Source organism: Rhinatrema bivittatum, chromosome 6 (genome assembly GCF_901001135.1).
Source record: "Rhinatrema bivittatum chromosome 6, aRhiBiv1.1, whole genome shotgun sequence".
In the NCBI taxonomy this organism is placed as follows: domain Eukaryota; kingdom Metazoa; phylum Chordata; class Amphibia; order Gymnophiona; family Rhinatrematidae; genus Rhinatrema; species Rhinatrema bivittatum.
The window spans coordinates 349,006,979-349,034,382 of NC_042620.1; the positions used below are offsets into that span (position 1 = coordinate 349,006,979).

The 27,404-nt window shown below is 44.9% G+C and overlaps 3 long non-coding RNA genes and 1 other non-coding gene across 5 annotated transcripts in view; all 4 read right to left on the bottom strand.

Annotated features, from left to right (window-relative positions):
• The window catches only part of LOC115094586, a 44,982-nt gene extending 25,877 nt beyond the window's left edge, over positions 1 to 19,105 (bottom strand). Inside the window, exon 1 of the long non-coding RNA XR_003857587.1 lies at positions 18,927 to 19,105. This is a non-coding gene — a long non-coding RNA (uncharacterized LOC115094586). The remainder of the gene's footprint in view (positions 1 to 18,926) is intronic.
• TRNAI-UAU lies at positions 3,130 to 3,202 on the bottom strand. The gene has a single exon. It is a non-coding gene; the product is annotated as a tRNA-Ile (tRNA).
• Positions 19,106 to 19,240: 135 nt separating the features above from the next.
• Positions 19,241 to 20,339, bottom strand: LOC115094588. Its single transcript, XR_003857590.1, has 3 exons — positions 20,174 to 20,339; positions 19,709 to 19,761; positions 19,241 to 19,351 (listed from the first exon to the last, which is right to left on the bottom strand). It is a non-coding gene; the product is annotated as an uncharacterized LOC115094588 (long non-coding RNA).
• Positions 20,340 to 20,452: 113 nt separating this feature from the next.
• On the bottom strand, positions 20,453 to 24,450 carry LOC115094587. 2 transcript variants are annotated; one of them, XR_003857589.1, is made up of 3 exons: positions 24,292 to 24,450; positions 21,948 to 22,000; positions 20,453 to 20,589 (listed from the first exon to the last, which is right to left on the bottom strand). It is a non-coding gene; the product is annotated as an uncharacterized LOC115094587 (long non-coding RNA). The 2 variants fall into 2 exon arrangements; XR_003857588.1 differs by lacking the exon at positions 24,292 to 24,450 and adding an exon at positions 23,838 to 24,246.
• Positions 24,451 to 27,404: the final 2,954 nt, after the last annotated feature.

Below are 27,404 nucleotides of genomic sequence, written 5' to 3' on the forward strand. Positions count from 1 at the left end.
CAGTCCAAGGCATGAAGGTGCGCAGATAAGTGAACAGGGAAGAGGAGGGGAAAATGCAGATAAAGAGATCTCTGCTGTAAGTGAAATGTAGACACCACTAGGTAGAATCATGGAGGAGTTTGCAGGACCACCTTGTCAGGAAAGAACTGTAGGTAAGGAGGATAAATCACCAGTGCCTGGAGTTTGCTGATCTGTAAGCTGAGGACACCGCAATGAGAGGACAACTTTCCAAGTTAAATAGATTGGCAAGGCCGATTCCAGGAGCTCAAACGTTTACGTGTAATGCAGTCTAGTACAAAAAAAAAGATCCCATTGTACCAATGGGTGTGGATGAGGGGCTTTAAAAAAAAAAAAAGTCCCTTCATGAATTGGGTAAGAACATGCTCTGGTGAGATTGCACGACCTAAATGTGAGAACAATATTCTGTTTTGGTTCTCAATACATCCAAAACAGAACTCCTTGTCATCTCCCCTAGCGATAATAACTGGATGTGAATCGTGTCCCCTATCGTCTTAACGATTGAAATCGTCTGGCAGGAGAAGAAAATCGTGTTTGGCACGATTGTTTCGTTAAAAATCGTTAAAAAATCATTTTTTCTGATAGTGCGCACTAACCGGGAGTTAGTGCGCACTAACAGAAATGATACAATTTGACACTTTTCAGGTCAGTTAAGGTCAGTTTAGGAATGATATGTATTCCTATTGGCTGCTTCTTATTTATTCATGTTACCAAGGTTCCCACTGACAATATATGGGGATGGGAAATGGAAACAGTGGTAGCTTGACAAAAAAAGTAATGTGATCAGTCAATGTGACTAGAACTTGCCGTGACGTCACGCCTTGAGCGCCGAAACGCACGGGTCACACGGCGCGCATTCATTCACTGCCGGTGGGGGTTGCCGGAGGCCGCTTTCGCCGCCGGCTCCCTCCGCTGAATTAATGCGCGCCTGTGCGACCCGGCCTCGTTTGAACACGCGCCCACCCGCCACCCTGGATCCCGCCCACCGCCCGCCGATCAAACAGGCGCCCACCCGCCAGCCTCGTTTGAACACGCGCCCACCCACCCCTGGATCCGCTGCCGCTGCCCGCCTGATCGAACAAGCGCCCACCCGCCCGCGGCCTCGTTTGAACACGCGCCCACCCGCCCCCCGGATGCTGCCGCCGCCTGCCCGATCGAACACGCGCCTACCCGCCCGCGGCCTCGATCGAACACCCTGCTCCCGCCGCCGCCCACCGGCCGCCTGGACCCACGCGGCCCTCCGGCTCCCGCCGCTGCCTGGATGACCGCACGAAAGTGACAGGTATTTAAAAATTATTTTTTTTTATAACACTCAGGTTTTTACATATTTTTGTTTTTTGTTTTTTTTACACTTCCTGGTGCCTGTCATTTCAAATGTCATTTGAAATGACATTTGAAATGACAGGTACCAGCGCACCGAGGTTACTGTATAGGCGCTGTATTAAGCGCCTATACAGTAAAATGGGTTGCGCGGGCATAACCCTTCCCTAACGCTTCACAGCCGCGGCATGCATTTGCATGCAATTAGAAGAGAGTATCAGGCGCTAGGTCAAGAGAACTGTGCGTGCGGGGAAGAAGGGTGCGCCTGGCAATGCCGCACTCTTTCTGCCGCGGTTTTAGAGTATCGATCTGTTTATCAGCTCCAGTGGCAGCATCCTCTGCTAAGTATGTAGAGAAGGGATCAGAGTGGACTTGGAAGATCTGGAGACATTTCTAAATAAGGGAAGGCCCACGCTTTGCAAAATGCAAGCACATGGCAAAGACACAGGTCCTGGCAAACAAATGGGGCATTTAACAAACACTGGCATGCTTTATAAGCCACAGAAGCAGCAGCCCTTAGGACTAGCATCTGGGGAGTTTGGAAGTGGCAGAAAAGAGGAAAAGTGTTTCCCAATCTGATCCCATGCCCTCAACCCTTTCCATCATTCAGGTAAGAGGCAAGCAGCCCCCTGCCAAACATAAGAAGTGAAAAGCTATGATGGAAGAAATGGAACAGGTTTCAATAGCAATGCCCCAGGACAGGAGAGAAGCAGCAGTTAAAGTTAGAAAAAAGGGGCAGTTCTGAAATAAATGCCCTTGATAGCCAGCCCCTGCAGCTAGTAGAGAATGAGGGCTTGAAAATAGAACTACAAGGATAAAAGTGAAGCAAGATGTTTTGAGGATCCTCCACTAGCACCTGAGGTCTTTCCACAAATGCTAATTTTCTCTCAGAGAGTAACTGCAAGGAAATGACCAACTTTTGCATTCATTCTGCCCTGTCATTCCAGTCCATACTGCTAAGGATATACTGTTGCAGTCCATCACAGGGGATGACCATCTCAGGGACAACAGGACTAGTGCAAGACAGTTATTGTCACTGTCTTCTATTGCACTCAACCCTCCTGGATAGCTGTGCTTGCAAGATCTTTGTAGGATTGCTCCCAAGCTGTTCCTAACAAGGTCCCATAACAATGCAAGCATTCACTGACACCAATACAGCTGATGGCTGAACATCTATAAAATGCTCATCCACTGCTAGAAACATAAAGTGGCTCCATTGGGACTTGAACCCAAGACCTTCTGTGTGTGAAATAGATGTGATAACCTCTACACCATAGAACCATTTCCTTGATTGATCTCTTCCTTATTACACTTTCAAACACCTATCCAGTTATTTTAGAATACTGTTTGAATAATTCATGGGATAATCGCCTCAGCCACCATTCACATTCTAACATTTTTTACTCTTGGCAAAAAATAGATCTTCCAAGAGCCATCCCATCTACCATGAAAAATTTGTTTTACTAGAGTCACTGCTGAATTCTTTTTACCACACAAGATGTTGGCTTAGGAGTTTACCTAAAGCTTCCTTATTTCGTCTCCAGTAGCCATTCCCACACTTCTTCTGGGGAAGACGATACCTGCTATGAATTCGCATGAGCTCAAGTAGCAAGCTTAGAAGGAAGGGCCTGTAAATCTATCCCATGCATATAGATTGTGGGTATCCTGAAAACCTGACAGGTGGGGTTTCCACTGCACATATATAGAACCCATTGGTCTTCAACTTGCTTTTTCGGTATCTAAGTTATCCTTGCACTCAGACTCATGCCTGTTTCTGCAGCAAGTTAAAAATGGCTCCACTGGGGATTGAACCCAGGCCCTTCTCCATATAAAGCAGATGTGATACCCACTACACTATGAAACCAAATGACCCCTTTTAATCTGTGAGCAACCGTCGAACCCTTGATGCCCGCCTAAAGGAGGACTAATTGAACAAGCATCTCAGCTAGAGAAGTGCATTCATTGAAAACAAAATATAAAAATGAAATCAGTGGAGCCAACTTGTTTCTTTTTTATTTATTTATTTTATTTATTAAAAATTCTTGTATACCATCGTTCATAATAACATCACAACGGTTTACATGTTACAAAATTATAAAATCAAACTGAAATATCTAAAAGGTACAGTAAAATATGATAAAAAAAATTGTTAATCAATTATTAATAAAAGAACATAAAACAAAGATAAAAATAATGTTTCTTTAAACCAATGAGTCCTTTTTTCAAGATAGTCATAAGCCTGTTCGAAAAGCCATACTTTAGAGCTTTTTTAAAAGCTTTAAACTCTGACTCTAAACTCTTAGGGTCCAAAATGAGCTGAAGAGGACCCGTGAACTAAAGGAATCCTACTTGTTTCATTTCTGTCAAACAGAATGATTTCTATAAGCAATTATAGTCAAAAGACCCATGGAAATCATAGGCATAGCAACAGTTGCAAATGTATGGAGAAAGGTTCATACACTGTGGAGCGGGCAGGCTGCAGAGAAGGGACGGATTGGCATACCGTCAAGCAATGAGAGATATGATGTATCGCAGCGGAGCATTTTCCTAGTCTCCTATAATGCCGCAGAGCGGGTTACAGTGATGCTGAGCTCGAAGAATGAGCATGTCACAGCCTTGCTCTGCATTGTTTCTCTAAACATTGTCTGTGTGAAAGCATAGCCCTGAGCTCTCCGAGTTCTTGGTAAGGATTTTTGCTCTGGCAGCCCATTAACACAAGACAGGAAAACAAACCATGGAGGCAGCATGGCATCACAATATCTCTGCATCATTGTAGATTTGTCTTGCTTCGCTTGCTGTTCTGTTTATCCTTTTTCGTGATTGAAGCCTTAGCTACACTTCAGATTAGTTATTTATTCTCTGTATGACTGCCAGTGGGCACAGTGTGGGCAGTGGGAGCTAGGTAGTACTGGGGATAAGCGAGCAGGCCAGAAAGTGCAGCATAACAGGCTGTATTGTGAAGCCTGTCTGTGACAGAGAAATAGTGCAGACAGGATGACACTCACTGTTTGCCTGGCAGAAGGCAAAGTGTGTGCAGTGGGCACTAGGCAGTGGGCATTAAAATACCATGGAAAAATGTTAAATCGTTGTTGTAATCTTAACATTCCCGGTGACATATATACAATGATGTGAGGGAGAGGGAAAGGCAGAACAGATGACGTAAATTTAAATTTGTCCAAAATTGCGCAGTTCTGCACTGGCACCGGCAGGTAAAAACCAAAAATGAGGTCCTGCCCTGAAACTGAAGAGGGATTTCTTCTGGACTACTACAACAGCAGGAGCCAGCTTTACGCTAAAAAACTGGCATACGAGCTTGATGATGTGTCACTGCTGCAGATGACAGTGAGTGTTTTTCTCTCCAGTCTTCTGTGTTCAGCGAGAGAGAAAATGTTGCTGCAGAGGTTGCAGCGAAAGCCAAATTTTCCTCCACTGATTTACATGAAAAATCTTCAGAGGGATAGCCGTGCTAGTCTGGTGTAGCAGCCCCTCAACCTCAAAAGATACTCATCAGCCGCTGCAAATAGTAAAAGGACACCAACCCAGGACCCAGACCTTGCCAGAAAAGGAGATGCCAACACTTTCCACATATTATCCCATACAATGCCATCACTGGACACAACATCATCAGCAACATGCGGGACACATTCTCCTACTTTTCTTCCAATCTAATATATGCCAACACTTGCTAGCAAATTCCCGCTTCTGTCTACATAGGACAAAAGGGACAATCTATAAGGACAAGGGAAAAGGATTTAAACCTGAGGTTAGAAATGACAACATTCAACCTTCCTTGACATTCTCTATCTGACCTTAAGGTTGCCATTCTCCTACATGAAAACTTCAAAGGAGCACTCCAGCCTGAAACTGCTGAATTGGAACTCATTAAAATCTAAATACCATCACCCAAGGGCTGAACAGAAGCAATGGATTCATGACTCACTACAAATATGCATAAACTGAACTGTTGTCTGATCATTCTGTCTATTCACACTTACTCAGTTGTCAGTAGGCTAAACTACAATCCTATTCACACTCTCTCCACACCGTTTCCTGCCTTTTCCCATGTCTTCTCACTGTTCTGTATATATTGTACACATCAACTGTACATCTTCATGCATCTGATGGTGTGGACTGTGTCCTCGAAAGCTCATGCTTTAATAAAACAGTTAGTCTCTAAATCAGGGGTCGGGAACCTTTTTGGGTGAGAGAGCCATGAACGCCACATATTTTAAAATGTAATTCCGTGAGAGCCATACAAGACCTACCAAATTAATTTACTACAACCCCTTACTCCTGGCACCCCCCAAGAACTGCCAAATTAATTTACTACAACCCCCCACCCTCCTGACCCCCCAAGACCTGCCAAACGTCCCTGGGGGTCCAGGAGCGATCTCCTGGACTTGGGCTGTTGGCTGCCAATAGTCAAAATGGTGCTGACGGCCCTTTGCCCTCACTCTGTCACTGGGGTCGACCAATGGCAGCGTAGTAGCCCCTGTGACATAGGAAGGGCAAAGGGCTGTCGACGCCATTTTGATTACTGGCAGCCGACGGCCCTTTGCCTTTAATATGTCACAGGAGCTACCGCCGCCATTGGTCGACCCAGGACATAGTGAGGGCAAAGGGCCGTCGGCGCCATTTTGAATACTGGCAGCCGACAGCCCAATTGCAGGAGATTTTTCCCGGACCGCTCCTGGACCCCCGCTGGACCACCAGGGACTTTTGGCAGGTCTTGGGGGGTCAGGAGGGTGGGGGGTTGTAGTAAATTAATTTTGGGGTCTTGGGGGGCATCAGGAGGGTGGGGGTTTTGTTAGATTTTTACTTTTTTATTAAAGATTTGTCTGCGAGCCAGATGCAGCCATCAAAAGAGCCACATCTGGCTCACGAGCCATTGGTTCCCGACCCCTGGTCTAAATGATTCCACTCGACTCCTAGTGCTTTTTTATTCAGATGAAGAGTCATTACTTGTTTTCCTGAAATAGAAGCTATTGATAGTGTACCAGAAGGGGAAAATTTGAGAGGCCTTTATAGTAGTGTGTTAGCCACCTTATCCAGTTCTTTGATGGGGAGGCAGGACAAAATTAGGATGTGGCTGAAGAGAAGGCAGCACAGTTAGAGAGCACATCTGATGCCCTTGGCATTGTTCCTCAGAGTCCACCCACTATATCAGCTCCAGTGGCAGCATCCTCTGCTAAGTACGTAGAGAAGGGATCAGAGTGGACTTGGAAGATCTGGAGACATTTCTAAATAAGGGAAGGCCCACGCTTTGCAAAATGCAAGCACATGGCAAAGACACAGGTCCTGGCAAACAAATGGGGCATTTAACTAACACTGGCATGCTTTATAAGCCACAGAAGCAGCAGCCCTTAGGACTAGCATCTGGGGAGTTTGGAAGTGTCAGAAAAGAGGAAAAGTGTTTCCCAATCTGATCCCATGCCCTCAACCCTTTCCATCATTCAGGTAAGAGGCTGCTTGCCCCCTGCCAAACATGAGAAGTGAAAACCTACGATGGAAGAAATGGAACAGGTTTCAATAGCAATGCCCCAGGACAGGAGAGAAGCAGCAGTCAAAGTTAGAAAAAGGGGCAGTTCTGAAATAAATGCCCGTGATAGCCAGCCCCTGCAGCTAGTAGAGAATGAGGGCTTGAAAATAGAACTACAAGGATAAAAGTGAAGCAAGATGTTTTGAGGATCCCTCCACTAGCACCTGAGGTCTTTCGACAAATGCTAATTTTCTCTCAGAGAGTAACTGCAAGGAAATGACCCACTTTTGCATTCATTCTGCCCTGTCATTCCAGTCCATACTGCCAAGGATATACTGTTGCAGTCCATCACAGGGGATGACCACCTCAGGGACAACAGGACTAGTGCAAGACAGTTATTGTCACTGTCTTCTATTGCACTCAACCCTCCTGGATAGCTGTGCTTGCAAGATCTTTGTAGGATTGCTCCCAAGCTGTTCCTAACAAGGTCCCATAACAATGCAAGCATTCACTGACACCAATACAGCTGATGGCTGAACATCTATAAAATGCTCATCCACTGCTAGAAACATAAAGTGGCTTCATTGGGACTTGAACCCAAGACCTTCTGTGTGTGAAACAGATGTGATAACCTCTACACCATGGACCATTTCTTTGATTGATCTCTTCCTTATTACACTTTCAAACACCTATCCAGTTATTTTAGACTACTGTTTGAATAATTCATGGGATAATCGCCTCAGCCACCATTCACATTCTAAACATTTTTTTACTCTTGGCAAAAAATAGATCTTCCAAGAGCCAATCTCATCTACCATGAAAAATTTGTTTTACTAGAGTCACTGCTGAATTCTTTTTAACCACACAAGATGTTGGCTTAGGAGTTTACCTAAAGCTTCCTTATTTCATTCTCCAGTAACCATTCCCCACACTTCTGCTGGGGAAGATGATATCTGCTATGAATTCGCATGAGCTCAAGTAGCAAGCATAGAAGGAAGGGCCTGTAAATCTATCCCACGCATATAGATTGTGGGATATGCCTGGGTTTCCACTGCACATATATGGAACCCATTGGTCTTCAACTTGCTTTTTCGGTATCTAAGTTATCCTTGCACTCAGACTCATGCCTGTTTTCTGCAGCAAGTTAAAAATGGCTCCACTGGAGATTGAACCCAGGCCCTTCTGCGTGTAAAGCAGATGTGATACCCACTACACTATGGAACCAACTAACCCCTTCTTTAATCTGTGAGCAACCGTTGAACCCTTGATGCCTGCCTAAAGGAGGACTAATTGAACAAGCATCTCAGCTAGAGAAGTGCATTCATTGAAAACAAAATATAAAAATGAAATCAGTGAGCCAACTTGTTTTCTTTTTTATTATTTATTTTATTTATAAAAATTCTTGTATACCATCGTTCATAATATACATCACAACGGTTTACATGTTACAAAATCATAAATCAAACTGAAATATCTAAAAGGTACAGTAAATATCATAAAAAATAAAATTGTTAATCAATTATTAATAAAAGGAACATAAAACAAAGATAAAAATAATGTTTCTTTAAACCAATGAGTCCTTTTTTTCAAGATAGTCAATATAAGCCTGTTCGAAAAGCCATGCTTTTAGAGCTTTTTTAAAAGCTTTAAAACTCTGACTCTAAACTCTTAGGGTCCAAAATGAGCTGAAGGGGACCTGTGAACTAAAGGAATCCTACTTGTTTCATTTTCTGTCAAACAGAATGAATTTCTATAAGCAATTATGGTCAAAAGACCCATGGAAATCATAGGCATAGCAACAGTTGCAAATGAAAGGAGAAAGGTTCATACACTGTGAAGCGGGCAGGCTGCAGAGAAGGGAGGGATTGGCATACCGTCAAGCAATGTGAGTTATGATGTATCGCAGCGGAGCATTTTCCTAGTCTCCTATAATGCCGCAGAGCGGGTTACAGTGATGCTGAGCTCGAAGAATGAGCATGTCACACAGCCTTGCTCTGCATTGTTTCTCTAGACATTGTCTGTGTGAAAGCATAGCTCTGAGCTCTCTCCGAGTTCTTGGTAAGGATTTTTGCTGTGGCAAGCCCATTAACACAAGACAGGAAAACAAACCATGGAGGCAGCATGGCATCACAATATCTCTGCATCATTGTAGATTGTGTTGCTTCGCTTTGCTGTTCTGTTTATCCTTTTCGTGATTGAAGCCTTAGCTACACTTCAGATTAGTTATTTATTCTCTGTTTGACTGCCAGTGGGCACAGTGTGGGCAGTGGAGCTAGGTAGTACTGGGCCTAAGCGAGCAGTGAAGGCAGGCCAGAAAGTGCAGCATAACAGGCTGTATTGTGAAGCCTGTCTGTGACAGAGAAATAGTGCAGACAGGATGAACACTCACTGTTTGCCTGGCAGAAGGCAAAGTGTGTGCAGTGGGCACTAGGCGGTGGGCATTATAATACCACGGAAAAATGTTAATCCTTGTTGTAATCTTAACATCCCCTGTGACATTTATAACAATGATGTGAGGGAGAGGGAAAGGAAGAGCAGATGAAGTAAATTTAAATGTGTCCAAAATTGCGCACTTTGCCACTGGCACCGGCAGGTAAAAACCAAAAATGAGGTCCTGCCCTGAAACTGAAGAGGGATTTCTTCTGGACTACTACAACAGCAGGAGCCAGCTAAACGCTAAAGAAACTGGCATACGAGCTTGATGATGTGTCACTGCTGCAGATAACAGTGAGTGTTTTCTCTCCAGTCTTCTGTGTTCAGCGAGAGAGAAAATGTTACTGCAGAGGTTTGCAGCGAAAGCCAAATTTTCCCTCCACTGATTACATGAAAAATCTTCAGAGGGATAGCGTGCTAGTCTGGTGTAGCAGCCCCTCAACCTCAAAAGATACTCATCAGCCGCTGCAAATAGTAGAAGGACACCAACCCAGGACCAAGACCTAGCCAGAAAAGGAGATGCCAACGACTTTCCACAGATTATCCCAGACAATGCCATCACTGGACACAACATCATCAGCAACATGCGGGACACATTCTCCTGCTTTTCTTCCAATCTAATATATGCCAACACCTGCCAGCAAAGTCCAGCTTCTGTCTACATAGGACAAACGGGGACAATCTATAGGACAAGGTAAAAGGAGTTTAAACCGAGGTTAGAAATGACAACATTCAACCTTCCTTGACATTCTCTATCTGACCTTAAGGTTGCCATTCTCCTACATGAAAACTTCAAAGGAGCACTCCAGCCTGAAACTGCTGAATTGGAACTCATTAAAAATCTAAATACCATCACCCAAGGGCTGAACAGAAGCATGGATTCATGACTCACTACAAATATGCATAAACTGAACTGTTGTCTGATCATTCTGTCTATTCACACTTACCTCAGTTGTCAGTAGGGCTAAACTACAATCCTATTCACACCTCTCTCCACACCGTTTCCTGCCTTTTCCCATGTCTTCTCACTGTTCGGTATATATATTGTACACATCAACTGTACATCATTTCATGCATCTGATGGTGTGGACTGTGTCCTCGAAAGCTCATGCTTTAATAAAACAGTTAGTCTAAATGATTCCACTCGACTCCTAGTGCTTTTTTATTCAGATGAAGAGTCATTACTTGTTCCCTGTACGTACCCAGATCAGTCCCAGACACCTGGGTTGTGACTCCGCACCAGCAGATGGAGACAGAGTAAAACCTGTCGGGCTCCCTACATATAGTAAGGTGGCACCCACAGCCCCTCAGTCCTTTCTCTGTCTCCAGCAGATGGGGCAGGGTCCACCCACAGTCTCTGGGATCCCTGGTTCATGTTTTCGTAGTTAGTCAGGGATAGTTAAAAAAAAAAAAAAGAAGAAAGAAATACATAAAAAGGGTAAAAGACATTCAGAAGAAGAAAAGAGAAGAAAATTCTCCTCTGGTGTAAATCTCCCAGGGGGGTTGGGAAGGTTCTGAAAGGACCATCCCCCCCTGGTTGAGACCGCTGCTGAGGGTCGAGGACCAGGCCGAGGTAGGCAGCAGCGTCGGGGGTGACACCGGGAAGCCCGGTTCACTCACCCCCCGCTGGAGCAGAAGATTCAGGACCCCAAACCTTTGAATCTTATTATCATAATAAATCCTCTTAGCTATAATAATTTTTTACAAATAATGGGCAAGAAAGATACGATAATTAGTTAATGCTAAAATAGTTTTTTATTTCTTCCAGATTCTTTCTTTTCTACGTAATATAAGTTTTAATTGTCTTAGATCATTATTGTACCAAGGATTCTGCTTTTTAGTAAGTTGCACTGCTTTGAGTCTTAGTGGATTTATTCTGTCAGCTATTTCTTGAGTTGTCTTAGACCACATCTCGGTAGGATCTAGAGATGCTTGGGATTTAGATGGGTACTCAGTTAATTCTGACTGAAGTACTTCGGAATTATAGGGTTTCCTATATTCAAAAGTACATAACTTTTTTTCTTCAGTTAGAGTGGGCCTGATATAGGAAACTTTAGAACAAATTAAGTAATGATCTAACCAGGGGACAGGCCAGATGTGTGTTTTTTCATGTTTAATTAGTGTTGGATTAACAAAGATTCGATCCAGAGCATGTCCATGAATATGAGTTGCCCATGGGGTTTAACAATTCTAAACCTAAGGCTTGCAGGGCTTCGACTAATATACAACATGAAGAAGAAAGAGGAGATGCATTCATGTGTAGATTAAAATCTCCTAAAAGAATTGAAGGCCTGTCGGGGTTGATATTAAGAGTTAAATATTCTATAATTGGTGAAATATTAGTTTCTAATAATCCTGGGGGTTAGCGGACTGCATATCCTTTTGCTATCAGCAAGCAGGCATTCCACTTCAAGACCGTGTCAAACCACACTCTGAGAGGGTCATGGTGACTTCAGTAGCACACCTACGATCGGTGCCGCTTCCTGACATTTGCAGGGCTGCCACCTGGAGTTCTCTCCATACCTTAACAGCCCACTTTTGCTTGGACAAAGCCGGAAGACAAGATTCCATCTTCGGCCAATCTGTCCTATGCAACCTATTCACAACTTGAAGTACCAATACCCTTCCAACTGCCCGGTAGGGTTCAGGATGCCCTCGGCCAAAATTCACCCCAGTCCCAGTGCCTTGCACACCTGGGTACATTTGGTGCATACTCTGACATCCTCAGCTCGGTACTCCCCCATATGGACAGGGATTACCAAGTCCCCCGCTCGCCCTGCTCCAACCGAGGGATAGCCCAAGAAGGAACCTAACACCTCGGGGAGCCAAACTCTCTTCTTATCTTTTTTTTTTTTTTTTTAAACAATTCCAGACTGCAGGTTTGCACCTCTACCATCTGCTGGAGACAGAGAAATACAGGTCAATACTGAAGGACTGCAGGTGGCACTCCCATTTATGAAGCAGTGCCTCAAAGTTTTGTTCTCTGCCTCCATCTGCTGGTAGGGATGCATAAACCCTCTCGTCTGGACTGATCTGGGGTACTAACAGGAACCTATTTCCTTAAAAGATGAAATGAAATGCCTAATGTCTCTTTTGCCCTGTATGTTTGTCTTGATTATATTGTAAGCTCTACTGAGTAGGGACTGTCTCTTATATGTTTTGGTAGAGTGCTATGTACTTCTAGTAGCACTATGGGAATGATAATTAGTAGTAGAAACTGGTTTGTACCTTTAGGAATCACTGTCCCATGGGTCCATGTCATCACTAAGAACATAAGAAATTGTCATACTAGATCAGACCAAGAGTCAATCAAGCCCAGCATCCTGTTTCCAACAGTGACCAAACCCAGCATTCCTGTTTTCTGTTTCCCACAGTACCCAAACACTAAGTAGACCCCATGCTACTGATGCTAGGATTAGACAGGCTATTCCCTAAGTCAGCTTGATTAATAGCAGTTAATAGACTTATCCAAACCTTTTTTAAACCCAGCTACACTAACTGCACTAACCACATCCTCTGGCAACAAATTCCAGAGCTTAAGCTGAGTGAAAAAGAACTTTCTCTGATTAGTCTTAATGTGCTACTTGCTAACTTCATGGTATGCCCCCTAGTCCTTCTATTAAACAGAAGTGTAAATAACCGATTCACATCTACTCGTTCAAGATCTCTCATGATTTTAAAGACCTCTATCATATCCCCCCTCAGCTGTCTCTACTCCAAGCTGAATAGCCCTAACCTCTTCAGCCTTTCCTCATAGGGGAGCTGTTCCATCCCCTTTTTCATTTTGATCACCCTTCTCTGTACCTTCTCCATGGCAACTATACCTTTTTTGGGGTGCGGCGACCAGAGTTGTACACAGTACTCAAGGTGCGGTCTCACCATGGAGTGATATAGATGCATTCTGACGTTCTGTTTTATTCACTCCTAATAATTCCTAATATTCTGTTTGCTTTTTTGACTGCCGCAGCACACTGAGCTGATGATTTCAATATATTACCCACTATGATGCCTAGATCTTTTTCCTGCGTGGTAACTCCGAATATGGAACCTAACATCTGTAACTACAGGAATGTTTATTTCCCTTTAAATTTCATCTTCCATTTGGATGCCCAATCTTCCAGAATCGCAAGGTCCTCCTGCAATGTATCACAATCCATTTGTGATTTAACTACTCTGAATAATTTTGTATCATCTGCAGATTTGATAACCTCACTCATCATATTCATTTCCAGATCATTTATAAATATATTGAAAAGCACAGGTCCAAGTACAGATCCCTGAGGCACTCCACTGTTTACCCTTTTCCTTTTTTTTTTTCAAATAATTTTTATTGGGAGGATACATGAATAGGCAGTGAATCCCACACTCAGTAGATACAACCAATATACTAAACATCCAATACAACACAAGTTGTTTAAACAAACTAACAACAACAGAGACCTCCCTCATAACTACAGCCTATCTGTTTTTTCTGTTTTCTCCCCATACCAGTTCCCCTCATACTACTAACATTTGCACCTCACTTTGCCTCATGCACACCACACGCCATTCACACCACCACACACTACCCTTCCCTCCCCTTCCCCCCCCTCCACCCCCTAAGCCCCCTCACTCTACTGAGACCCTGGGTTGCACCATTCAAGCTCATAGCCACTTGCCCGCAGCCCTTCTTGAACAGCTGTCGGCATCAGAAGAACACAAGCCTGCCAGCAGGCCCAGTACAGTTTATCCGACTTCCGCTTGCCCAGTACAAAGTCTAAACGTTCAAGTTGGAGAAACGAGGCCATTCGCTGAAACCAGGACAGGACTGATGGGAACCCGTCCCGGGCTGTCCAGTTGTTTACCCTTTTCCACTGAGAAAATTAGCCATTTAATCCTACGCTTTGTTTCCTGTCTTTTAACCAGTTTGTAATCCACAAAAGGACATTGCCTCCTGTCTCATAACTTTTTAGTTTTCTTAGAAGCCTTTCATGAGGGACTTCGTCAAATGCCTTCTGAAAATCCAAATACACTACATCTACTAGTTCACCTTTATCCACATGTTTATTAACCCCTTCAAAAATATGATTTGTGAGGCAAGACTTCCCTTAGGTAAAGCCATGCTGACTTTGTTCCATTAAACCATGTCTTTCTATATGTTCTGTGATTTTGATCTTTAGAACACTTTTCACTATTTTTTCCTGGCACTGAAGTCAGGCTCACTGGTCTATAGTTTCCTGGATCGCCCCTGGAACCCTTTTTAAATATTGGGGTTACATTAGCCACCCTCCAGTCTTCAGGTACAATGGATGATTTTAATGATAGGTTACAAAATTTACCTAATAGATTTGAAATTTCATTTTTTAGTTCCTTCAGAACCCTGGGGAGTATACCATCCAGTCCAGGTGATTTACTACTCTTCAGTTTGTCAATCAGGCCTACTTCATCTTCTAGGTTCACCGTGATTTGGTTCAGTTCATCTGACTCATCACCCTTGAAAACCATCTCTGGAACTGGTATCTCCCCAGCATCATCATTGGTAAACACAGAAGCAAAGAATTCATTTAGTCTTTCTGCAATGGCCTAAACTTCCCTAAGAGCCCCTTTAACCCCTCAGTCATCCAACCGACTCCCTTATAGGTTTCTTGCTTCGGATGTATTTTAAAAACTTTTTATTATGACTTTTTGCCTCTACGGCCAACATCATTTCAAATTCTCTCTTAGCCTGCCTTATCAGTGTTTTACACTTAACTTGACAATGCTTATGCTTTTTCCTATTTTCTTCAGATGGATCCTTCTTCCAATTTTTGAAGGATTTTTTTTGGCTAAAATAGCCTCTTTCAGCTCACCTTTTAACCTTGCTGGTAATCGTTTTGCCTTCCTTCCACCTTTTTTAATGCATGGAAGACATCTGGACTGCGCATCTAAGATTGTATTGTTATAACTATATTTTTCCAAACAAACAGAGAAAAGTACATAGAAGCAATAACTCATATTGCAGTGAGGTACATGGCAAAAGATAGTACATAGGGGAGCAAATGATTGAGGGACAATAGAAGTGGAAATAAAAAAATAACCCTAAGTGGCACCACAAATTAGCTTAAGTATCATTCAAATAATCAAGATATGGCCCCCAAGTACTGGTAAAATTAGCATGCTTACCCTTAAGACTATCGTAGCTGTTCCAGATCAGCAATAGCCTGTATTTGTGAGCGCCAGTGAGGCATACTAGGGGTGACTTTTTTTTATGAATGAGAGTGATCGTAGCATCAGCCATAGTGCCCAGGGAATGCCCCCCACCACCAGTAGGGAACCCATCAGGGCCAGGACATTTACCCTCCGGTAACAACTTGATAGCTGCCTGAATTTCAAGCAGAGAAATTGGGGCCACCATAAGATTCTATTTTTAAACAATGTCTACACCTGTTGTACATTTTTAACCTCTGCAGCTGCACCTTTCAGTTTTTTTCTATTTCGCTCATTTTATCAAAGTTTCCCTTTTGAAAATTTAGTGTTAGAGCTGTAGATTTACATACTGACCCCTTCCAGTCATTAGTTCAAATTTTATCACGTTATGATCACCATTGCCAAGTGGCCCCACCACTACCACTATTACCTCTCTCACCAAATCTTGCGTTCTACCAAGAATTAAATCTAAAATTGCTCCCTCTATCGTTGGTTCCTGAACCAATTGCTCCATGAAGCAGTAGTTTATTCCATCCAGGAACTTTGTCTCTAGCAAGTCCTGATGTTTCATTTACCCAGTCAATATTGGGGTAATTGAAATCTCCTATTACTGCACTGCCAAATTTATTAGCTTCCCTGATTTCTCTTAGCATTTCATCATCTGACCATTTTGGCCAGGTGGACGGTAGTATACTCCTATCACCGTACTCATACCCAACACACATGCGATTTCAACCCATATAGATTCTAATGAGTATTTAGTCTCTTGTATGATCTTTATACTGTTGGACTCTATAGCCTCCTGGATATAAAGTGCCACACCCCTCCAAGTTGATCCTATCATTGCGATATAATTTGTATCCTGATATAGCACTGTCCCGTTAGTTATCCTCCTTCTACCAAGTCTCTGTGATGCCAATTATGTCTATCTCATCATTCACCGCTATACACTCTGACTCTCCCATCTTACTTCTTAGATTTCTGGCAATGGCATATAGACATTTCAAAGTGTGTTTTTTATTTGTATTAACAACCTGCTTTCAGATGATAGGGATAATTTGGATTCTTTACGTACAGGCACATGGACTACGTTTGCATTTATTGGAACCTCTCTGTTGGGATGCCATAGCTCTCCTATTTCATTAGTATCCTTCAAAGATACATTCCTCCGAACCATTTAAAAGCTGCTCTATCTCCTTTTTAAAAGTTAGTGCCAGCAGCCTGATTTCATTCTGGTTTCCCAGTTTCTTACAAAACTGAATCCCTGCTCCCTGCATCATCGTCTCATCCATGAATTGAAACCCGAGAGCTTTGCCTGCCTCTGAGGACCTGCACCTGGAATGGGCAATATTTCAGAGAATGCCACCCTGGAGGCTCCAGATTTCAGCTTTCTACCTGAAATCCTAAATTTGGCTTCCAGAACTTCTCTCCCACATTTTCCTATGTCGTTGGTGCCCATATGTACCTCGGCAGCCAGCTCCTTCCTAGCACTGTCTATAATCCTAGCACTGTCTATAATCCTATCTGGGTGACGCGTGAGGTGTGCCGGCTTCGCACCAGGCAGGCAAGTTACCAGCCACCCAGCTAGCTACATTTATGATGTACAAGACTCCTGGGCAGTAGCCCTAGGAGTCTTGTACTCAGTGCAAGAGGACAATGCATCACCTGAAGAGAAGGTCCTTGCTACAGGATCATCACTTCCTGCTACACCAAGATGATGTTCTCCAACCGTGAGACTTTTCTGATCCAAGGCAGCACCGGGTGACGTGTGAGGTGTGCCACCGTCGCACCAGGCAGGCAGGTTACCAGGCAGTCCTTCCGTTCATCAGCCACCCAACTATCTACATTTATTATGGCCGACCTAACCCTGCCCCCCGGTACTGTAGAGGTTACATGGGGTAAATCAATCAGGAGTCTGAGTTTTTTTTTTTTTAATTTAATTTTATTTATATTCCAACTTTCAGCACTTCAAAGTGGATGACATTCAGGAACTGTAGTTATTTCTCTATTCATAGTGGGCTCACAATCTGACCCTGAGGCCACAAGGAGTGGTGACAGTGGTATTTAAACCCTGGCTTCCCACTGCTCTAACCCTTAGTCTTTTATAGCCAGCGAGCAGAGGTGTTTCAGGGATCGGGCTGAGGCAGAGCTGGAGGGGCAGAGTCAGCAGAATTTCAAATGTCTCTCTGGTACAGCACAAAAGTCGAGCCACGCACTTGGAAAATTATTGTTGGTGATGAGCAGGAGTTTTACTTGTTATTTGCCTGGTATATTGAGAGAAGGTTTTTTTATTCAGATGATCTTCAGCCGGGCAGCAGTATAAGAGCGCAGAGTTCCACTGGCACCAGGAGCTGGAGCTGAGGGGATGAATCCCAGGACCGATGTCTTCACCCTGCTGCTAAGTTCTGAGAGAGAGAGACTGTAACATTGAGAGAGAGATGCTCGTTTCAGCAGACATTGCACTGCTGCTGAGGATCTGTTAGAGGGATAGTACGGGCTGAGAGAATGAGAGTTGGAATTAGCAGAAAGAGAGAGAGAGACCTGTTTCAGCTGGGAAGTACAGCTGTGGGGTGACAGGAAAAGGTTACACAGCACCCTCATATCTGACTAGGAAGGAAGCAGCATTTCACTCTGCAGACAAACTGTTAAGTACCAGCAGTTACTGCTCCTTTCCTTTTTTCCTCTTTGCTGTTTGCAGTTTTCCAAGCCTTTTGAGTTAACTGTAAATCCTTTTCTTATATATTATAACATTCATTTATTAGCACTGTTTCTGTGAATGATTAGTGACAGGTTATTACTGAGTATCAGCAGGGTCCTGCACCAAGTCTCACACTTCTTTCAGGTTTTTGTGTCAGGTAGAGCTGGAGTAACCAACAAGCATCTGAATCAGTGAGGAGGTCTTCTGACCACAGATTGTGCTAATAAATAAACATTTGACTGCTATATAGTGATTCCTCAGTTGTTATATTTATTGTTTTGTCTTTTCTGGGTCTCTTTTCTAAGGTCTAAGCACCTCCCAGAGGAGGACCTAATTTAGGGTAGTGAGTGGACTAAACCATTTGCTATGGCTCACTGGAGTAACTATAGAGGGCAGACAGTTCCCTGTGATCTGAGGAACTCCTCGTCTCTGAGAAATCACTGATTAGCACTGTGAAATCCCTGAATACCAACAAAATGTTTCTTCATTTATATTTATAAACTAATAGGTCCATTCAGCGGTGCTGAGAGCAGGAAGTTAGCTGGACTTACCCAGGTACGGGTTCCCGCTGTATAGACCCAAAGACAGTGGAGTAAGTTTATCTATCTCACTTCAGGGCTGCTACCCAGCTAAACATAAGCCCCACACCCGGTCATCTCTTTTTATCCAGGTAAGTTAGCCATTCATTGACCCACAATTTTAACACTTTGCGGTTTGTCCAGCTAAATTCCAAACTCAGCCAGACAAATCCGCTGACCAAGCACCTTTAAAAGTATTACAGGGCACGAAGCGATGTTTTCAAAGTCTCCTTACCGGTTTTTTTTCTTCGAAGCGCATGCACTGCAATCAGACCAAACACACACGGGATGTCAAGGAGAAGTAAGGGAAAGGAAAAGGGGAAAGGGGAAGCATAAACAAGACAGAGAAAGGGGAGGAAAAGTAGAGAACAGCAAAGGCAGGTGGGCAGAGAGGAAGGAGGAGGGAGATATAGAGAAGGGAGGCATGGGCTAGGGGAGAGGAGGGAGAGCAGGGAGAGCATTGGAAGGAGGGTGGGAGGAGTTGATACAATAACAGGAAGGAGCAAAGGAGAAAAAGATGGAAGGGGGGAACAGGAGATAAGGCCGGGAGATTGATGGGAGATGGAGGAGGGGAGATGCAGAGGGGGAGGCATGGGGTAGAAGAGAGGAGAGAGAGCAGAGGGAGCAGTGGAAAGAGGGATGGGAGTAGCTGCACCGGTGCTGAAGTTTGCAGGACGAGCGGAACCGGAAAGAGAAAGAAAGGAGATATGTGAGCATTTCCTGGTGTCCTACTTTCCATCTGAGGTACAGGCATTGATATTGGTTATCACAAAGTTAATTGTGCCCATTTCTGTATTCAAAGTAAGGGGTAAGTTTTCAGAAGAGCTGCTAAGTGACCACAAGAGTTGATTCCGTTTACTGGATAAATTTTCAATCACAGCTTGGCGGCTGGAAATATTCCCAAATTTAGCTTAGCCGGTTCAGCACTGAGAAGCCTCCTGAATACTTACCCTGAGCAGCTCCAGAGGATCTAACCTCACTGAAGGGCCTGTCCCTTAATCTAAAAAAAATACCCACCTCTACCCTGACTCCCAATCGCTCGGTCATTTTTGATGCAGGCTTGTCTTCGTCTGTTAAAGAAAGGTTAAAACTTTAAATTGTGTAAGGCTGAATGCACATCACCATTATATACAGGGAGGACAATAATGAAAGCCATTTCTGGGGATAAAGTGCTCTTTTATCCACAGAAATAGGCTATTTGATTACTGTCCATCCTCTACACAAGTAAAGGTAGGAGCATATAACAAGGTATATTTCTGGTTTGGAGTTCGGACAGGGGGAAAACTATATGCTACCCAGCTAAACATAAGCCCCACACCCAGTCATCCCGTTTTATCCAGGTAAGTTAGCCATTCATTGGCCCACAATTTTAACACTTTGCGGTTTGTCCTGCTAAATTCCGAACTCAGCAGAACAAATCCGCTGACCAAGGACTTTAAAAGTATTATAGGGCACAAAGCGATGTTTGCAAAGTCTCCTTACCGTTTTTTTTTCTTCGAAGCGCATGCACTGCAATCAGACCAAATACACACGGGATGTCAAGGAGAAGTAAGGGAAAGGAAAAGGGGAAAGGGGAAGCATAAACAAGACAGAGAAAGGGGAGGAAAAGTAGAGAACAGCAAAGGCAGGTGGGCAGAGAGGAAGGAGAAGGAAGATATAGAGAAGGGAGGCATGGGCTAGGGGAGAGGAGTGAGAGCAGAGAGAGCATTGGAAGGAGGGTGGGAGGAGTCGATACAATAACAGGAAGGAGCAAAGGAGAAAAAGATGGAAGGGGAGAACAGGAGATAAGGCAGGGAGATTGATGGGAGAGGGTGGAGGGAAGATAGAGAGGGAGAGGCTTGGGGTAGGGGAGAGCAGAGGGAGCAGTGGAAAGAGGGGTGGGAATAGTTGCACCGGTGCTGAAGTTTGCAGGATGAGCAGAACCGGAAAGAGAAAGAAAGGAGATATGTAAGCATTTCCTGATGTCCTACTTTCCATCTGAGCTACAGGCATTGATCTTGGTTATCACAAACAGGCCAATACAGTAAGGTGCGGTAGAAAGAGGTGCATTAGTGCCGGGCGCACCTGCGTTTGCCGCACGCACAGTTCGGATCACATACCGCTCGAGACTGTATTTAAATGGCAATCTTTGCGTGTCTTGAAGGCTTTATGCATAAGCAACACGAAATCAGACGAAAAAGAAGAGTCTGAAGACAAATCTGTCTGATCCCCCTCAGGGACCTCTGGATTGGCAGCACAGCTGGGTCTCGCAGGTCTGTCCCCCTTAGGGACTCTGCGTTGTGGTGACAATCGCGGTGGAGGCTCGTCCTCCCCCCGTGCCGCTGGCGCCTTGGGGCGTTCCCACGGGAACGGGTCGGCACCTGAAGAATGTAAGTCCCCAAATGCTCCGGTCACTGTTTGGACCCTCACCAGGTCCCTGCCCATGGCCGCAGAGACCCCCTTGCCTCTGGAGAGGCAATCGGAACACAAATTGTCCCAGGACAGTTGCACCCGCGCGGTGCCGCAGGCCCTACAAGCGGCATGCTGCAGACGATGCGGCATGCTGCAGCAAAAAACCACCCCGAAAATCGCTCGGAAGGTGGCGAAAATGGCGCGCAAGCACCCAAATGCGACCGGAAGGGAAGAAGAATGAAGCCCCGACAGAACACACAAAAAAATTTTTTAACTTTTTTTTTTTTTAAATATACTCGCCCAATAGTCTCCGGGTCCTGGACCTACTGGGGGGAGTGAGCCGGGCTCCCCGGTATCACCCCCAGTCACAAATTCACGCTGGCAGGAGGGCAAAGCACCCCACACCTCAGCGGCCTCGGAAACCAAGGGGGATGGTCCCCCTCCGGACCTCACAACCCCCTGGGAGGCGGGAGACTGGACCTGCAGGCAAACCACTGCGCTCCTATACCTTATTCTAACTTTATCCTTCTCTTTACCCAGCTAACAATACTATCTAGAACTGAAAAACTAGGCCTCAGCACAGACTGTAGGTTTTGCACCTCCTCCACCTACTAGGAGACAGAAGAATACCGCCAGACTGTAGGTGGCACCAGCCTAGATAAGGCATAGGTTTGTTTGATAAACTTCTGCCTCCAACTGCTAGAGGGGGGGCAAAACCCAGGAGTCTGGACTGATCCGGGTACGTACAGGGAATTTAGCTTAGCCAGTTTAGCACTGAGGAGCCTCCTGAAAACTTAGCCTGAGCAGTTCCAGAGGATCTAACCTTACTGAAGGGCCTGTCCCTTAATCTAAAAAACATACCCACCTCTATCCTGACTCCCAATCGCTCGGTCATTTTTGATGCAGGCTTGTCTTCGTCTGTTACAGAAAGGTTCAGACTTTAAAATGTGCAAGGCTGAATGCACATCACCATTATATACAGGGAGGACAATAATGAAAGCCATTTCTGGGGGTAAAGCGCTCTTTTATCCACAGAAATAGGCTGTTTGATTACTGTCCATCCTCTACACAAGTAAAGGTAGGAGCATATAACAAGGCATATTTCTGGTTTGGAGTTCGGACAGGGGGAAAACTATATGCAGAGCTTTCCTTTAACACCGTGCCCTCACAAAAAGCAGGCAGGGGTATTTTTGAGGGGGCAATAAACAAAGCAAATCTAGATGTGTACTTTTGCATTCCTTATCACCTCAGGTTAAAATTCAGATGGGATTAGCCAGTCCTTGCATACTTTGATTATTTAGGTCAAGGCTGGGAAACATCCAGACCCAGATGAGACCCACAGCTCAGTCCCAGGCAGCCACTGCCAGAGCCCCAAACCAGAGGTTCATGGAGGGAGCTTTTGCTCCGTGTCTCTGACTCCCTCCTCCCCCTCCCCCCATAATCAAATGTTCAAGGCAGGAGCAAGCATGATCGGCTGCCACAGCTTTGGTTCATCTTCCCACCTTGTCCTTGAATGAAATATTCATAAGGGCTGGAGAGTGGCACGAGAGCTCCTGCCTCATCCTTGGCTCCTTCCTGCAGCCTCCCACCCCAAGAAAAACTGGGAGAGGCAAGACTCGCTTTCAATTGCTTCCCCTCCCCCTTTATAATCCCACACAATGTTTGTTTTGGTTAAATAAAGGCCGCAGTTTATTATAACATGACCCGAGCCCCTAACACTTAATACACTATTCAACATATACACCCCCCCCCCTTTTATCCCCTTCTTAACAACTTGCTCCCCACCTCGACCCAGTGGTAGAGCTACACTCATAGAATCCATTTCCTTACCTCGCCTCGCACCAGCGTGGGTAAGTACCCCGGCCTCAGAGCTTCGGCCCCCCCTCTTGCTCATTGGCCACCTCATGTAGCAGCCCCACGCTACACGAGATACCTCCCCCCCCCCCCAATGCCTTTTAACAACACATAACAAAATCAACCATATTGGGCTGGGGTTACCCGCCACTGTGACAATCAATAAAGACAACACACATTGAATAACATCCAATGATTCTACCATAAGGGAGGGAGGAGGGAAATTATTCCAGCCTGCTCCCTCAGCCCTCTCGCACCCAACTGAGGCGCGAAAGGGCTCTCTGCCCTAACTATTACCCCAACCAATCCCAGCTCCTCAATTCAAAATACTTCCTTTTCATTGGCCCCTTAGCTTTACTTTCTCCTCCTCCCCTTTCCCTCCTAACTTATAATTTAACCCTATCCTACCGCTCGCTAACCCCCGTTATTATCTGCTAAGCAATACAAGATTGCTTAGCCTTCACTTAAATGTTCACAGGGAAAACAGAGCAAGAGCTGTGCTGCTTCTGGCTCTGCCCCTGCCACACAGAATGAAATATTCCTGGCAGGAATGAAGAGCACACATCACATCTCTTCCTTTACCTCCCTGGAATAAAACATTCTTAGCAGAAGTAAAGCAAAAGCTGCTTCACCTGACACTCGGAGGTTAAACCCTTGCTCACTTGCTTGGACCTTGAAGATCCTAGCAAGCACTGCAGAGGCCTTGCCTGCTCCTGCACTTGTGCCTCTCTCCTGACAACCTCCCACCCACCAACTGGGTTTCCCAAGTACCCTACCACCTGCTCCTTCATGAGGGCTTTCTGAGGACATTGTGACTCCCTAAACCTGGGGTTTCACAGTATCCAGACAAATAAAGAAGGCACATCCAAAAAATACCAGAATCACTGAAAAACTCACTTACCTAGGATCCACAGTGCTAATAAACAGAGCTTGTTATGAAGAATGTATTACAAGCAGGGGAAGAAGAAAAGGAATTTCACAGTAACTCCAACTGGTTTTTAAGTGAATGTTTTTGCAGAGCTGAATGCTGCACCTGTCTCAGTCGGCTCTGAGGGTGCTGATAGGATCAGCTCAGACTGTACAACTGGCTGGGCTTCTTTAGCTTTACAAACTCTCCCTGTCTGTCCCTATTAACCCACAGCTCTATCTCTCCCTCAGGGACCCTCTAATGGTAATAAAAGGGAATTTTACATGGGAGGGAAATAATATTAACCACTAAAACTGTTTTGCTAAAAGGAGAAGTAAGGGAAAGGAAAAGGGGAAGCATAAACAAGACAGAGAAAGGGAATGAAAAGCAAAGAACAGCAAGGGCAGGTGGGCAGAGAGGAAAGAGAAGGAAGATATAGAGCGTTCACCCAGCAAGATAGGAACCAATCTCTTGAAGAGACAGCGTAGTCCAGGCAGAAGGTCTGTGGCAGATAGTGAAGAGACGAAGTGATGGTCACAGGAACATGGAGACGTTGGAGGCATGAAGACCCAAGAGACGCTGGAGGCATGAAGACACAGGAGACGCTGGAGGGACGATGACACAGGAGACACTGGAGGCATGAAGACACAGGAGACGCTGGAGGCATGAAGACCCAAGAGACGCTGGAGGCATGAAGACACAGGAGACGCTGGAGGCATGAAGACCCAAGAGACGCTGGAGGCATGAAGACACAGGAGACGCTGGAGGCATGAAGACCCAAGAGACGCTAGAGGCATGAAGACACAGGAGACGCTGGAGGCATGAAGACCCAAGAGACGCTGGAGGCATGAAGACACAGGAGACGCTGGAGGCATGAAGACCCAAGAGACGGTGGAGGCATGAAGACACAGGAGACGCTGGAGGGACGATGACACAGGAGACACTGGAGGCACGACACCAAAGCACAGGGATCACAGCCTAGGAGCAACAGAGGATGTCTGTTGCAAAGAGCAAGAAAGAAAGGAGTTGCCTGGTTTCAAACCTCTACTATGGTGATGTCATAATCAGACATCATAATCCTGAGCTGGCTTAGCTCTCCAGCTGCAGCCCTTAAAGGGACCTAACACTTTGCTCTCTGGCTATAGTTTTCCCCCTGTCCGAACTCCAAACCAGAAATATGCCTTGTTATATGCTCCTACCTTTACTTGTGTAGAGGATGGACAGTAATCAAACAGCCTATTTCTGTGGATAAAAGAGCGCTTTACCCCCAGAAATGGCTTTCATTATTGTCCTCCCTGTATATAATAGTGATGTGCATTCAGCCTTACACATTTTAAAGTCTGAAACTTTCTTTAACAGACGAAGACAAGCCTGCATTAAAAATGACCGAGTGATTGGGAGTCAGGGTAGAGGTGGGTATTTTTTTAGATTAAGGGACAGGCCCTTCAGTGAGGTTAGATCTTCTGGAGGCTTCTCAGTGCTGAACCGGCTAAGCTAAATTTGGGAACATTTCCATGCTGGTAATCAGTTTGCCTTCCTTCCATTTTTCTTAATGCATGGAATACACCTGGTCTGTGCTTCTAGGATGCTACTTTTAAACAAGGCCCACGCCTGTTTTTTCTAACTACTTTTCTCATTTTCTCAAAGTTTCCCTTTTGAAAGTTTAGTGCTAGAGCCATAGATTTACATACTGTTCCCCTTTCAGTCATTAATTTAAATTTGATTATATTATGATCACTATTGCCAAGCAGCCCCACCATTGATACCTGTATCAGCAAATCCTGAGAGGAGAGGATCACCTTGCTGGTGGCTGAAAGGAATCAGTAAGTTTTTGCTTGGGACATTGTCTTTTTTAAAAGTATTGGGGCAAAGTTAACTAATTGGGAATATTATTTAGTGTGTTTGTGCCTTTAATAGTCAGAAAGGCAGTGAATAAACAAGTTAGACTGTATTTTTAAATAGTCAGTCAATAAGGTAGCAGTAGGTAGTGTGTTTATTTTTAAAAGTCTGCAATACAAACTGAGTGTTTGTATTGAAAAAAAAACCCCCACAAAAAAAACCAACCAACCCAAAAAGTATCCAGAAGCTAGAAATAAGCTAGGAGCAGTATATACCTAAGTAGAAAAGTTGAATAGTTCAGCTCAGTTACTCACCTTGGAAAGGTGTTGAGGTAGTGTGATTGGGTTTGAATAGCCACCAACATTTGTTAATCAAGAGAGCAGTGAGTCACTCAGGCTGACTAACTGAAGTTAAGACTGTTTGTATTTCCCAACCCTCCCCCCCCCCCCCCCCCCGGTCATCCCTTAATTTATAGGCAAGTGCCACTTTCACAAAAAAAAAAACAAAAACCCAACAAAACCTTTATTGAGAATTCGATCAGAGCCCAGTAGGCCACTACCAGACACATAGTGAATTCACTAATACATTTAAAGGACGTTAGACACATTCCTACTCCCATAGCAACCTAAAACTTAACTAGGAACTGATCAAAATTGAGATGAAGACAGCAGTCCAGCACAAGAGGGGGGCTTCCCAGTCTTTTGCATCGAGTGTCACATGTATGATTTTTTACCCACCGGTGAGAAGTTGTACATGTGCATGCGATGCAAAGAGCTCCTGGCTCTCAGAGAACGAGTCCGATCTCTGGAGGCTAGAGTGGCAGACCTGGAGGAGCTGAGGCAGACAGAGAGGTATATAGATGAGACCTTCAGGGACATAGTAGTCAAGTCCCAACTTCAGACTGGCAGCCCTGGTGCTGCCTTGGAGGAAGAAGGTCTCATGATGGGAGAACACCAACCAGGTGCAGCAGGAAAGGATCCTGTAGCAAGGACCTGCTCTCCAGGTGATGCATTGTCCTTTCTCACTGAGGATATCTCCCCAAGGCCTTCTGCCCAGGAGGGAAGGGTTAGGTCGGCCGTCATAGTTGGTGATTCAATTATTAGGAATGTAGATAGCTGGGTGGCTGGTGGGCATGAGGATCGCCTGGTAGCATGCCTACCTGGTGCGAAGGTGGCGGACCTCAAGCGTCACCTAGATAGGATTTTAGACAGTGCTGGGGAGGAGCCGACTGTCGTGGTACATGTGGGCACCAACGACATAGGAAAATGTGGGAGGGAGGTTCTGGAAGCCAAATTTAGGCTCTTAGGTAGAAAGCTTAAATCCAGAACCTCCAGGGTAGCATTCTCTGAAATGCTCCCTGTTCCACACGCAGGTCACCAGAGGCATGCAGAGCTCCGGAGTCTCAATGCGTGGATGAGCCGATGGTGCAAGGAAGAGGGATTCAGTTTTGTTAGGAACTGGGGAACCTTTTGGGGAAGGGGGAGTCTCTTTCGAAGGGATGGGCTCCACCTTAACCAAGGTGGAACCAGACTACTGGTGCTAACCTTTAAAAAGGAGATAGAGCAGCTTTTAAACTAGAACAAAGAGGAAAGCCGACAATCGCTCAGCAGCGCATGGTTTGGAGAGAGGTATCTTTAAAGGATACTAATGATGCATTAGAATTAGGGCATCCCGACAGTGAGGTTCCAATAATTAGAAAAGTAGTCCAAGTGCCTGTAACTA